Here is a 14,685-nt window from a genome sequence, read left to right on the forward strand (position 1 = left end):
TAGATAATAGTCTCCTCTTTTAAACTTCTAGCCGCAATGCATAGTTCTCAAATGTTACCTGTCTGTCTGTCTGTCTGTCTGTCTGTCTGTCTGTCTGTCTGTCTATCTATCTATCTATCTATCTATCTATCTGTCTAGTTATTTTTTTACAGCTCCATGGGTTGTAGACAAGGTATCTAAGATGTAGATTGACAATGCCGACTACTTGTAGGTTAAACTTTTTCTCAATGCTCTATTGCAGTAAGTCATTAATATCCCCGGAACTCCCCTGCCCCTCCTTCTCTCTCTATCCCTTCTCTGTCCACAAGGGGCTGGCTGCTCTTGGACAGCCTGCTTTGCCTCACTGCCTTGTTGTACTGGCTCCTCAGTACCAGCCTGCCTGCTGTAGCACAAGGAGTGTGGAGCTCTCCCTGTCTCTCCCAGACTCGTAGCTCTCCAGTCTGCTCGCAATGCAATGGGATCCTACAGTACAGTTTGAAAGAGACTGACTTATCTTCAGGAGCCAGAGGGAATAGCAGGGTGTCTCTCCAGGTACCAGGGCATCTAAACAACAGCAAGGTAAGACAGACCAAGATATTTTACCAGGTGCTTCTCTAATGCATTTTGAGTAGGGGGTTTAGTTGATTAAGTTTGAATGGGAAAATGTGTATTTATGTCCAGAAGTAAATATTAAATACAAAACTGTAAAAAGTGTCTTAAGAGGATAAAGGCTTTCCTGGTATTTTAGAGCAATTTTTTAATTGGGACGTTTTAACTGCTGTTGGGGTCCTACTACAATTTCATATCGTACAGAACTTATATATGATATGTTATTAATCAAATATCCATCCGATTACCTGCTCTGATTAATCAATCAATCATTTTAAGATTGAAATCCCTTAACTCTAAGATGATTCTTAGAAACTGGATGTGAAATATCATTTAGGACCTGATCTAGTAGTACACTAAGCAGCACCTCATTTGTTTTCTGTACACTTGGTTTCTGACTTTGAGTTCCATTCTATAGTTTCTTGTAACATAATTCAGGTTTCAGAAATGAAAGTTTAGATATGCAGAGGTGTCCAGTGCATTGTGCTTTTTTGTGTAGGAATGTTTTTATTTATTTAGCATGTTACCGTGCTGCCTTTCTTATGCATCCTATTGCGGGATGCAAATCTAAAGTAAATATTAAAAGTTAGCATGGGTATAACTCTCATAAATATATATTTTTTATGTATTTTATATTGTGTTCTGTGGGATTATTTCATGTGTTTGTTTCATGCAAATTTTGACATTTTCCCATACAAATGAAAATTAAAATAAAATATGGATTTTGAAAAAAAACAAGCCCTCTGGTAATTATGCACATGAAAAAAACACCACGTTAAGTTAACAGAAAAGGTCATACTTTTAATGTAGGGGCTTGCAAGTAGGATTGTTTTTTTTTTTGTTTGTGTTTTTTCAGAGTACAGTATGTAAATAGTTTTCAGAATTTATAAATCTTTTAAGACACAAACATTCAACTGTAACAAACTATCTTAAAGCACATTTAAAATGCTGTGTTAAATTTTAGAGGCTGGCATATTCAACTAAACGTACGGTACATAGTTCTAGAATATAAATACATTAATACATTGTGTTAGCGTATACATATGCATATTTATGATTGTAAGTCGCCCTGGATAAGGGCGTCTGCTAAGAAATAAATAATAATAATAATAATAATAATGATAATTTATATAGGCTACGAAATGTGAAAAATGTGATCTTAAAACAATTTTAATTGAACTGCAATTTACAGTGCTTGCATTGTTATTATATATGCATTGTATGTGATCAAAATAATATATATATATACACACACACACACATATACATACAGTACCCACTATAAACCAATAGATGTATGTTCTCTTTCTAGTTTAATAGTTACATGTTTTTTTTCCATCCACTTGCATTGGGTTGTGTGTTCTGCCGAATACAGTTTCCCTCGGAGTACAGCGCTGTGCTGTTAAACAAAGTACTTATAGAATATGTATTTTGTAGTGGCTTTTGAAAAAGTAATATAGCTGCTGTTACAAATTCTGATTTATTAGTCTTCAGTTGAAAAAATAATTTGGTATCCCTATTGTAGAAATGAATAATTTTACATTTTTAGATGTGGGTCTCTATTGAACTTAGCCTAATATCTGGGTACATTTCACTCTAGCAAGCAGGAAAACCTCCCGTTACTTGGATATTTAGGCGCATCAGTTATATCATGTAGTTTATTACATTATTTATGTCCCAATAATCTTTGGGCAGATATGTTAAAGGAAACATATAATTTGTACTGGTATGAACAACAATAATAATAATAATAATAATAATAATAATAATAATAATAATAATAATAATAATAATAATAATAATAATGTACATTAGCCAGGGTTTTTAGTGGCCTATGAATCGTGAGATCTAGCCTGTGTCACCATAACCCTGCCATGGAATTACAGCCTTGTACAGCCTTAATGCTCTTTATTTACTGGTTATAATTAGTTGTACGTGATCAATCTTCTCGGGTTTCTCACATTCACCCATTACGTGCCATGGTCCTCATTTCAGGACAGGCTCATTTGTAATTTTTTGGAACATTTTTAACTGGCATCTACCTGCTGTTTTAATGTTCTCTAACTATATTGTTATGATAACTTACTTTGTTAACCATTTTACATAAATACAGCTTGTGTTCAGATTTTTCTCAAAGAAAAATGAATTTGGTACTTAATGTGTTAATCTGTCTCTCAGAGTTGTCATTGTATTTTCTTGAATGTGATACCTTTTTGGTAACGCTTTGAAATACTGCCTTGAAATTCTTATGAATTCCATGCTGGATCCCACAGGAATAATAACACCTGAATATCTTCTGCACGTCCTCTGAGTTCTTCAGTCATTCATTTTGAATTCAGCCCTGTTAATTCATGTGGATTTAATTACCTGCATTCATTCCATGTTTTCTTGTAACAAAGTGATCACATGCATTCCTTGTGAGAAGGGAGATTATGAGAAGTGTTCATTCATGCAGGAATGCATGCCTAACACATGCGATCATTGAAAGGGTTACTACATTTTTTTTCTCTTCATCATCAAGCAAAAGAATTTGAAATCTGGATGTGCTGAATTTGCTGGCTGCTTTGAACAGCTTTTGTGTAGTCGATGTGGCCCAGGGGTCGTGTGAGAACTATAAATAAGAATGCTGTAAAATTGAGTAGTTTATACAGATAGAAACATTTACTACTACGACCACAGCCATGACTACATCTACTATTAAGAATATTGATAATAATTATTCACTTATGAAACGAGACAAATGTTCCATACAGTATATGAATAGTATTGCTTTATTCAAGACTGGAAACTTGCCAGGATCAATTCTTGACTTGTGAAGGAAACTCTGGGAGTGTACATCCGCACTCCAGTCTTTACTAGTTTTGTTTGAAAGTGGAAAAAAAAAATCCATAAAAATGTTACAAAATGAGATCCGTTTTGCTTAGGAGACCTTGAGTCAGGTTTATCCAAGCTTGTACTCCTAATTGCAATGTTCACCGTTTGAAAGGAAAACAGCGAATGTTACAAAACTAGAAACAAACAATTCAGAAGGGCTGTTTCACGAGTCAAAGCCGTGCTACTGTGTTCATTAAGGGTTTGTAACATTTCAGTGACCAGACTGGAGAAATCACATTGAAAACGTGTCTCTTTGTGAGCTGCTTCCGGCTGTCTTCACAATCCCATGTCAACATCACTCCCATCGTATCCCAGAGTCGGGTCTGGGAGAGTGAGGCTAAACAATGAAGTGACAGTGCATCAAGAACCAGGTCTTTCTAAATATAAAAAGGATACACCTGGACTTTCATGGAGGAGTGGAGTTCTTCCCCCAGTGTGGACGGATGAACAGATGACAAGCCCCTAGAAGAGTTTATGCTGTATAACAATGAATGAACTAAATTAAACAGCTGAATTCTGAGAATTACTTTCTGAGATGAAGCTCTGCATTTGCTTAGCAACGTGACGTATTTTGGCCCTGTCGTTTTGTCCTTCGATTTGAATGAATGCAAGATTGATTCTGAAATGAGATAAAAAAAATCAAATAAAAAATTCACTCAGCAGCATTACATTAAAAAGCTATTCAATGCTGGGTCTCTTGACATGTTTTGTAGTAAGGTGGAACTTGCACATCTGAATTAAAGCTAACAAAAACAACAAAATACGTCAGGAAAAAGATCTTCCCCACACCAACAGGGGGAGCAGTGAGCATGTTACTATCAAGAAGCATTGATTTTAAAGCACTTCTTTAAGTGTTGTTTTGCTTTAATGAAAAAAAAAAGTTTTATATTATTAAGTAGCCCATCCCTTTGCACTGACCTTTGCTTTATTAATAGATATTGTGCTTTTAAAACTATTATAAAACACATATTCCTGTTATAAATTAATTAAACATGTATTTTGGTGGCTGTTGGGTGATTGATCCAGTAAAAACCTTTTCCTTTAAGACCTTTTGGAATTATTGATTGCCGTACCCCCCGTCCCTTTAATTCCACTCTGCTGTCAAACAGTGGCTATCAATTAAGCCCCCTGTCTCATTATGTCACCTGCTGGCTTTTATTAATCAGGACTAATGAGGTGTAATTTGTATCGTCTTTATTAATAATGCCCCTCCAATTCCTATTAAGCCTGGCCTTCACCCAAGCAGTTTTGTTGCAGGACTAGTTGCTCTAAAAGTAGCACTACGTAGTACTACACATCTAAGGACAAAGAGACATTCATTGTCCTATATACAGTATTCTTATTATTCTTATTATTATTATTATTATTATTATTATTATTATTATTATTATTATTATTATTATTATTCAGCATCCCCTGTAGCTATTATATGTTTAGCACAGTACAGTAAATTTGCACATACTTTAGCAGTTTTCCAATGGTTATTCTTTGCATTTACCATGTTTTTTTAATATGCTTTACCAGACCTTTCTGGGCTTTACAATGCTAACCTATGCGTTACCATGCTTCCACTTTGCTATGTTTTTACAATGGTAAACTGTGTGGCAGGATGGCTGCAGTGGTCACACCCGGGGGCAGCTACTGGGTTAAACCCTAGACCTGAAAGTGCTCGGTTTTTGTATTAAATAATAATTCTCCACTACTCCGCTCACTCCACTGGCTCCCGATCACCGCTCGCATCCAGTTCAAGACTCTTGTACTAGCCTACAGATGCCTTGACCAGACTGCACCCAGCTACCTCCAGACCCTCATCTCTCCCTACACCCCCACTCGACCTCTCCGCTCCGCCTTCACTAGAAGACTAGCTCTACCTCTGCTACGCTCCCCTGCCTCCAGAGCCCGCTCCTTCTCCACCCTTGCTCCGCAGTGGTGGAACGACCTTCCTACAGATGTCAGGACTGCCCAGTCCCTGACCACATTCCGGCGCCTCCTTAAGACTCACCTCTTCAAACAGCACCTGTAGAACTCCTCTGTTGTATCCTGGGACACTATCACCCTTCATTTAAATGTGCTTTATTTTGCTCTTATCTGCCCCCTATTTTACTGCATTTAATCCTGTACTTCAGAATATTGTAATCGGCCAAGTGTTTAACCTGTAGTGTTTTGTACTTAATCATATCCTGATGTAACTATCACTATTTAATCATATCCTGATGTAACTATCACTATTATCTGCTGTATTATTGAATTGTGGTTTGTCACACTTGAACAAAAATTATTGTATTTCTTGCTCTTATTGTATTACTTGTATTGTAACACTTGAATGTATTTGTATTTGCTTGCGATTGTAAGTCGCCCTGGATAAGGGCGTCTGCTAAGAAATAAATAATAATAATAATAATAATAATTCAAAATAAAAGAGTTGAACAAAACACACAAAACAAACTGGCACAAGGGCCAAACAAAACAGTAAACAAACACAAAAGGGACGAAATGGACAAACAAGTACCGTACTGAACGAATAGCAGTTGTTATTTTTCACTTCTGTCTCCTCTCTATCTCCCCGTACCTCCTCTCTGCACACCCAACCCTAACTGAGTGACAATGTGTGTCTTTTATGCAGTTGTACCGAGACTCGATTGCTAATCAATCATTCAATTAGAATCTCGGTACAACTGCACATGGATTAATTACGTGTCCTTACCCGTGCTCACATAGTATTAAATTTTAATCAGCACGTAAAGTGATGTGCAACCCTCGTGGCTAAATACAAATATACATTTTATCACTCGTGCTACGCAGACCCATTTATATCCCGTGTACCAATGACTATACACCAACATTTAACACACTACATGCAACATATAAACAAACAATACACACAAGGCGGGGTCACACTGCCACACACCTCCCCCCTTAGTCCCAAAGTCCCAGTCATTGTCCCGGCCCAGGAACAGGGGCACCAATATGTCCAGGGGGCGGCCATTATTATTATTATTATTATTATTATTATTATTATTATTATTATTATTATTTGTTTATTTAGCAGACGCCTTTATCCAAGGCGACTTACAGAGACTAGGGTGTGTGAACTATGCATCAGCTGCAGAGTCACTTACAATTACGTCTCCCCTGAAAGACGGAGCACAAGGAGGTTAAGTGACTTGCTCAGGGTCACACAATGAGTCAGTGGCTGAGGTGGGATTTGAACTGGGAACCTCCTGGTTACAAGCCCTTTTATTTAACCACTGGACCACACAGCCTCCTATATGGTGGGAGGTCCTTCTCCCAACCCTGTTTTGCAGTCAGCAGCTCCCTCTTCTGGGGCTCCGGCCACAGATGTTCCGGCAGCGAAAGTGCGACGGGGGAAGGTGGTCTCTGGACCTCTCCCCCCTTCTTCGTAGCCGGCAGCTCCCCTTGATGGGGCTCCGGCCACCCTAACTCCAGCAGCGAAAATGCTGCGGGGGGAGCTGGTCTCCTGACCTCCCTCCCCCTTGTTCATGGCCGGCAGCTCCCCTCTGTGGGGCTCCGACCACAATTTCTCCTGCTGCGAAAGTGTGGCTGGGGGAGCTGGTCTCCTGACCTCCCCCACTTCTTCGTGGCCGGCAGCTCCCCTTCATGGGGCTCCAGCCACAGTATTTCCTGCCACGTGGCAGGACTGGTAGAGACCCCAGGCGAAGCAGGACCCTCGGGAGGTGACGGCAGCAGCTGCGGACCCTCGGGCGGCGACGGCAGCAGCAGCGGACCCTTGGGAGGCGACGGCAGCAGCAGCAGCGGACCCTTGGGAGGCGACAGCAGCAGCAGCAGACCCTCGGGAGGCGACGGCATATATATATATATATATATATATATATAACAGAAATGTATCCCACGCTGGATATACCCACACTTGTACCACGGGATAATATGCATAGAATAACATGGGATAATAAGCATTTCTTTCTTTCTTTCTTTCATACTGTGAAGCTAATATAGGGTGTAACAAAGTTATACTGATATGGTACCAGGGTACTGCAATGTATTACCAGCTTGTGTGTTGTAGTTCATACCATTGCAACCATTGCTTTTTAGTACCAAATGAGTGAAGAATAATTGTATTGCTATTTGTAGATGTATTGCAGTTGAAGAATAATTGTATTGATATTTGTAGATGCATTGCCATTGAAGAATATTTAGGTATGATAATAACAACCTGCAACATTTGTCCAGCCTATTCACTTCCTGTGCTGTAGGTCACTAACTGCAGAAAGACCATTGGAGTGAAATTGAATCTCCAAATTAAAGATCAATTTAAACAATATCCTAAAGTATAAAAGCCAGTGCACAACATAGCAAGGGTCCTTATACCTGCAATATAATGATGCAGTTAATCAATATATGTACAGTATAAAGTTCATCAAATTATAGCCAAATGCAATTCAAAGCATCTATAGGAGACTAGAACTGTACAAGTCTGGTGAAGATCGGCACATAATCAAGGGAGATATCGTGTTCCTTATGTGAAGTGTGAGGAACAGACATGAGCAGCGCATACGGGACCCAATTTTATTTAAACAGTTTCATCACAAGAAAAAGGGACAAACGACATTGTTGCTAGTGCTAAAAGGTGTGAAGGGAACAGAGAACAATGAAGGTTTATTACTCCAGTATGGCTAGTATGAGGACTGAGATTTCCTAGCACTGAAAGATTGCCTGCTTGTCACATCAGCAGGAAACAGCCTGGCCACGGCGATGCTTATTAAACTATAGATAACTTATCCGCTGGTGGATAAGAGTCAACCAAGATGAGCAAATCTAATGTTCAGTGATGAATGAAGCAGAGCGGTCCCCGAGCAAATCAGCTCTGCAACTGGGAGAGAGAAAACACGGCAGTGCATTCTCTCGCCTGCAAAGAAAGCTGCATGCGTTTGTATTTACGCTGTAGGGGGCTGCTGTGGTGCAAGCAAGCTAATTCACTAGCCTTTCACTTCTTTCACCTGAGTTTGGTGCCTGTGACTTTGCCCTGTTATGAACTGTAACGCAGCACCAAACATGACAAAAGCACAAGTCTGTGAGATGGGAATTGTACCTTTAGTGACGGCTATAAATGAAATATTTACTATGGACATTGTTTATCCTTTAATGGAATACTAGAGGGTATATTTTCAAAAATGAACTTGTCTTCTGCTTTGTTTTCCATCATGTGTATTGAATCTTATGCATGCCCGCTTGTGCAATTTTGCTAATTTTTCATACTACCATCTTCAAACAATTTCAGTCTTCCGTATGTTGCATTATGAGATAAATAGGAACCCTTCGTTCAAATGCACCCCAGCATGTTTAAAACATATCTCATAGTCTTAGAAGATCACGGGGTACCCTTACATGTGATTTAACTGTAATCTCTTAGCTTTATGTTGAAACCAAGAGCGTCTTTGTCCGACTCGGGGAAACCTGGTACATTTCTGAAGTGCATTTGCATCCCTTTTCGCCTATATACATTTTTCACATAGCACGATCACACAGCTCCTGCTTACTGGCAGAATAGATCGTGGAGAGTACTGGAGCGATGAGGGAGATGTGGGAACGGTGTATCACTTCTAAAATTATTGATGTATCCCTAAATATTTATTCGTTTAGCCCACAATGCTGGTCATTGTGCATCTCTGTGTGTATAATACATTTGTTTTCAGCACTGCTTTAGATAACTGCATTACTTTACAGTACCCTGCTTATTACCTACTACAGTACAGTATTGAAACAATATGATTTATAATTTGTTCTGTCTCCAGGGAGCAAAAGGGGCCTGTCTTTCATCTACAGCAGCTTTTTTTCTGTCTGGAGTTTTCAGCTCAAGTACCGTTTTACAATGCAAGACAACACAGAATAATCTGATTGACAAATACATTTTCCCCATTTATTTAATATATGATTTATGTTACAACAGTTTGGGACTGACAAACTGCTGGTTTAGGACAGAATACCAAACAGTAATTCTGGATGCACAGAATAAAAAGAAAGATTTTGGAATCTCTTTGAACACTTGTATTCGCTTTCTATTCGGCAAGGTTATTATAAATAATCCAAAACAGTCTGCACTGTAAATGTTTATCTCGTTACCATTTACCTTCCATCTCAGCATGATTATGTGCCTTTTAAAATGTTTACAAAATATGAACCTCAAGATAAAACTAGAATAACTAACATTGATCAACTTTTTATTAAAGCCAATATAAAAATGATCCAAAGCATTGATACACGCATTGTGTAGTTGCGTCTGTCACCCAGGTCAACCCTGTTTTATCAAAGCAGTGTGAAATCGCATAGCCGACCCGCATGACACCTGACCTGGGTAGGTTCTGATCCGGGTATAGCATGCCAGTGTGAAAGGGCTTTAGAATGAGTCTATAATGCATACGTTTCCAGCACTGTATTTGATTACAGCATACTTTTCAGTACCCAGCTTATTATATCCTACTCTACATTATTGAAAAAAAGAAGATTTTATTCTGCAAGCTGTAAAAAGAAGTCTTTCATATACTGGGCTACCACTCTAGTGCGCAGCCTTTGTTGCCTGAGAGAGACGACAGGCAGTTTAGAGTAAATGTGCCCCATCTGCAGGACTTTGAAACTTTGATAATGGTGCTATATGGATTGGCATTCTTTTTTATATTTTGAGGGGTGGAGCCTCTTTATGTGATGTATTCAAGTTCTCTTTGTGCACTTTTGTTTTGTTTTTTTCAACAAAAATACTTTTTTCACATTGAAGCACAGGTATGTTTTGACATGTTAAGATTGTGTACAGGTTAAGTTTTCAGGTACAATATAATATTTATTTTGTAGTATATATTTAAGTGTGGCATTTTAAAGGAATTTGCTGTTGATAGCACAGTTTTGTTTTTAATCATATAAAAAAACACTTCAACACAACATGTATTCATTACAGAACAGTTGAAATATTAATAACCCCATTTTGTGTCATTCTTTTGCTTTAAATTCAGTCACGTTTATGTATGTGAATGCATTTTCTGCCTTCCCTGTGAGCTCTGATTAATGAGTTAAAAGATGTTTGAAGAGGGTGCTCAAAATAATAACAAAAACCCAACAGTAACATAATTACTAAGTTTGTTCATTTTTTAGTTTATTGAAGAGCCATTGTGAAAATCATCTGAAATATATTCATTTTGCAAGTGTGAAGTTGTCTGGTTCCAGAGTCCCTGTACAAGCCAGTGTCACTCTGGGTCTCTGGGTCACAATGGCAGAAACAGAAGAACCTGGTAGTTCAAAGATGGTCATTTTATTAAGACACAAGTGGTGACAGGTGGAACTCCTCTACAAGGAAGACATGATGAAAGGGTATGGAGGACCAAAGAAATGGATTCTCCTGGGAAATAAAAAGAATAAAAAAGAACACAAAATAAATAGACAGCATTTAAACCCAAAACTGTATTTATTACTTCTATATCTGACTGGCTTCTCATCGCTCACCACTAAACCACACTTTTCTTTTCTCCCACCTGCTGTACCCACTAGAGGCACACTGCTTCCCTCCCTCCCTCCCTCCCCCCAGTCCATCTGCTGTATCCACTAGAGTCACACTGCTTCCCTCCCTCCCTCCCAGTCCACCTGCTGTATCCACTAGAGCCGCAGTGCTTCCCTCCCTCCCTCCCAGTCCATCTGCTGTATCCACTAGAGCCACACTGCTTCCCTCCCTCCCAGTCCGCCTGCTGCATCCACTAGAGCCATACTGCTTTGCTCTCTCCCTCCCATTCAGTAACGGGTATGGATGGTTAATACATTTGAATAGTAATACTGCCCTCTATCTGTGACAACAGGGTACATTCTCAAAGCGACTCAAATCATCATTAGCGCAATCTTGTTGATGTTTTCCCTAATAAAGTTACCACATCTAATATAAACCACTTAGACATTTCATTTAGGGGCTTGTTTAGGGATCCGTTATAAGCGATTATAAACAATCTATAAACATGTTATTAATGATGCTATTAACAAGTATAGAATATTATTAGAAATAATAAGATGTATTATACACTTTTCTGTTTTGTGCTATTGTTTGTAATCACTTATAATGGATATGACTGTCTGCCTGTCTTTTCAGGTCTGTTTGTCTTTCTATGTCTGTCTCACTAATTGTATGGGGCTGCTTAGTTTTTGCAATACAGTAATTATACACTTTTGCCATTGTTTTGTTTTGTTTGCTATTGTTCATAACGACTTATAACAGATCCCAAAACTAAAGTGTTACCAACATATTTATCAATAATTCCTCATAGGAAAGCTACTCAAAAAAGTATAATCCCTGTATATTATCCTGAAGAAATCCCAGTACACCATTAACAGCAATTGTAATATTTGGAACATATATTGCTCAGTAGAGTAGTCCTGATAAAGTAGCACACTGTGTCCGATACTGATATGGTACCATGGTATTGCAATGGATTACCAGCAGTGTGTAGTGATTCCTCCATGAAAAATAATCAGTAATACAAATATACCTGTTTGGTACTAATATGGTGCATCAATGTTTTGCCCCTTAGTACACTGCCATTCTATTCCATTAACAAGCCCCAGATGTTTACAAACGTACTGCATGCTTTGTAGATACAGCTTGGATGCATTTCATGATTCCTAAGAGGTATTGTAATCCAAACCAGCACAGCAGCCTAATAATTATTCTTTCCAAGCTATCCTGAGATGTTTATTGTGCATTCTGATGGACTGTGACTCCACAGTCTATAATTGGTAAGACAGACTCTAAGATTAAAACTAAAGGGGCGTTCACACCGGACGCGGTGCGGCACTGCCGCGCGGCAAAAGCAATGGTTTTCAATGAAGGCGGTTACGCGCAACTGCAGAGGGACTCGGCGCGCAAGAGATAAAATATTTTCAACTTTTGCCGCGCCGCGTCGTGACTTAACCTACCAACAGCCAATCAGGGGAAAGTACGAGGTTCCTTTCCGAGGAAGAAATAAAAAAAAATAAAATGGAGGAAAGGCTGCTCGCTTTAATTTCAGATTGCCTGGCGTTGTATATAATTAATAGTTACCGAGATATTAATAAAAAAAAGATGTAGAATGGTGGTCTGTGGGTGTACAAATGGGATTACCGAGTGAATATTAAATATACATAATTACGTAAATTAGGTTTTATATATATATATATATATATATATATATATATATATATATATATATATATATATATATATATATATATATATATATATTCTTTGTGCTAAACTCCACATTGAAAATAATTATGCAACTGCTACTATAACGTAAGCATTTTTTTGATAAATTAACTGCAGACAAACTTTTAAAAGATAAAGCAAAACGTTTTATCCAAATCTGAGATCGATGGGTGACAATGATGTATTGACACGGAATGACCCATAAGTAAAAATGTAAAAAATGGTATACTAAACTTAAAAAGACCCGCTGTATTTATTTATTTATTTAAACGATGCTGTGCTGCCATGCCACTTCACTGGAGCAGCCGATGGTATTTGCCGTACTGTTTTCTTTTCTTCAGGATGTCATGTATCCACAACGATCTACATACAGTTTTTTTCTTTCTCCGGTAGAGCAGAGCGGTCGCAATTTTTTTTTGTTTGTTTGCTGTGCATTCTTCAAAGTATTGTGTGTGTGTGTCTATATATATATATATATATATATATATATATATATATATATATATATATATATATATATATTAAAAGCAACTTAGGGGGGTCCGGTCGTTCGGGGTGATTGCGGGGCTACATAACCTAAGCTTTTTTTTTTTTTTGATAAATTAACTGCAGACAGACTTTTAAAAGATAAAGCAAAACGTTTTATTTGGTTTACATATATTATATTTTAACACTTTTTAACAAAATTAATACAAAAGGGGGGGGGGGGGGGGGGGATTGTGGTGGTGTGGGGGTTACAATTAGGTTTTATAAAAAAATATTTATAATGTTTTGCTCCTCAGTTTGGTGTTTTGTCAGTGTCTTCAGTTCTGTCAAAAGAGCTTTATTTTCCCGCTGGCATTTACTGTTTGTTGCTCAGTAACCAAAAGCCACTGTACCTGCAGCCGTGACGTAACAACGGACCGCCCACTGACTACCCTGCCGCGTTTGGTGTGAACAGTACTGCAGCGCGCCGCATCCGGTGTGAACGCCCCTTAAGTGACATTAATGCTGGGTTTGCACTGTCCTAAAACCCTTCTTTACCCTTCTAATAGTCTGGCAAATGCAAGGTCATTCAGTAACAAGTACCCTTCTCAAAGGATCTTCCATGGCAATCAATGGTAATGCTTTAATCAATGAGGAAAGGGTACATGCTTCTCCAGAATGCCTTGCTGCCATGTTGGATAAGTGGCATTGTGGCTGCCAATGGAGGCACTACACCCTATTGACAGGTTTAAGGTAAACATTTAGTTTTGATAAGCCATCAGAATTTAAGGCTCCAATAAGATCAAAATGGACCACATCAGAAAGAGACAATTCTACTGAACAGTGATCTAAATACCGCCATCACTGAAATCATTCAAATATTAACCCTCCTGGGCTTTTCAGATTTTTACAGACAGAAATAAACACTAACTTGCACTGCAAGATAATTAGATTTTATTCTACAGCGTATTTATTTTTCAGAATGGCTAGTTTGTAGCAATGTGATGTCACAATAGTGCTTCCCCAAGCTTTGCATGCTGTTACACTACCTCTGTCTGTGTGTATGTCTTCCCTCACTCCTTGATTATTTTTATGTTACCCACTTAGGAGCATTGTATATAATGTTGGACCCTTTATTATCATTCAAACAGTGGTGGTATTGAGATCCACTGGGCCCTACTTCCAAAGCATGTCCTCTATTCTTTAAATAACTTCTATTTTTTTGGAAGGGGGAAATATTATAAAATAAAAATAAAAAAAAACCTGCAAGTGCTTAAGAAAACTTATATCACTTAGTTGTTTGGTTCTAGTTTTGTAAAATGAAGAGGTGTTTTACCTCTAAAATAAAAATAGGACTTCATTAAAGACTGGAGTAAATGCTTTGAAAATATGGCCCTGTTTATTTAATTTAATTGTCAAACAATAATGCTATGATAAATGTCACTTTCTGTAATTAGACCTGTTTCATATTTATTATCTTATGTGTATTTTTCAAAATGGAAGCACCTTCAACTTGGAATTTAAATAAAAGGGTATTTTCAACACAGTATATTAGAGTTGAAAATCCA

At 38.1% G+C, this 14,685-nt stretch overlaps 1 protein-coding gene across 1 annotated transcript in view; it reads left to right on the forward strand.

Moving 5' to 3' along the window:
• The first annotated feature begins 383 nt into the window (after window positions 1-383).
• Window positions 384-14,685, forward strand: part of LOC117435613 (cadherin-22-like) — a 209,306-nt gene continuing 195,004 nt past the window's right edge. Inside the window, exon 1 of the mRNA XM_034059049.3 lies at window positions 384-558. The gene's annotated coding sequence lies outside the window, so the exon portion shown is untranslated. The remainder of the gene's footprint in view (window positions 559-14,685) is intronic.

The sequence above is a fragment of the Acipenser ruthenus genome, chromosome 18, assembly GCF_902713425.1.
Source record: "Acipenser ruthenus chromosome 18, fAciRut3.2 maternal haplotype, whole genome shotgun sequence".
Taxonomy (NCBI): domain Eukaryota; kingdom Metazoa; phylum Chordata; class Actinopteri; order Acipenseriformes; family Acipenseridae; genus Acipenser; species Acipenser ruthenus.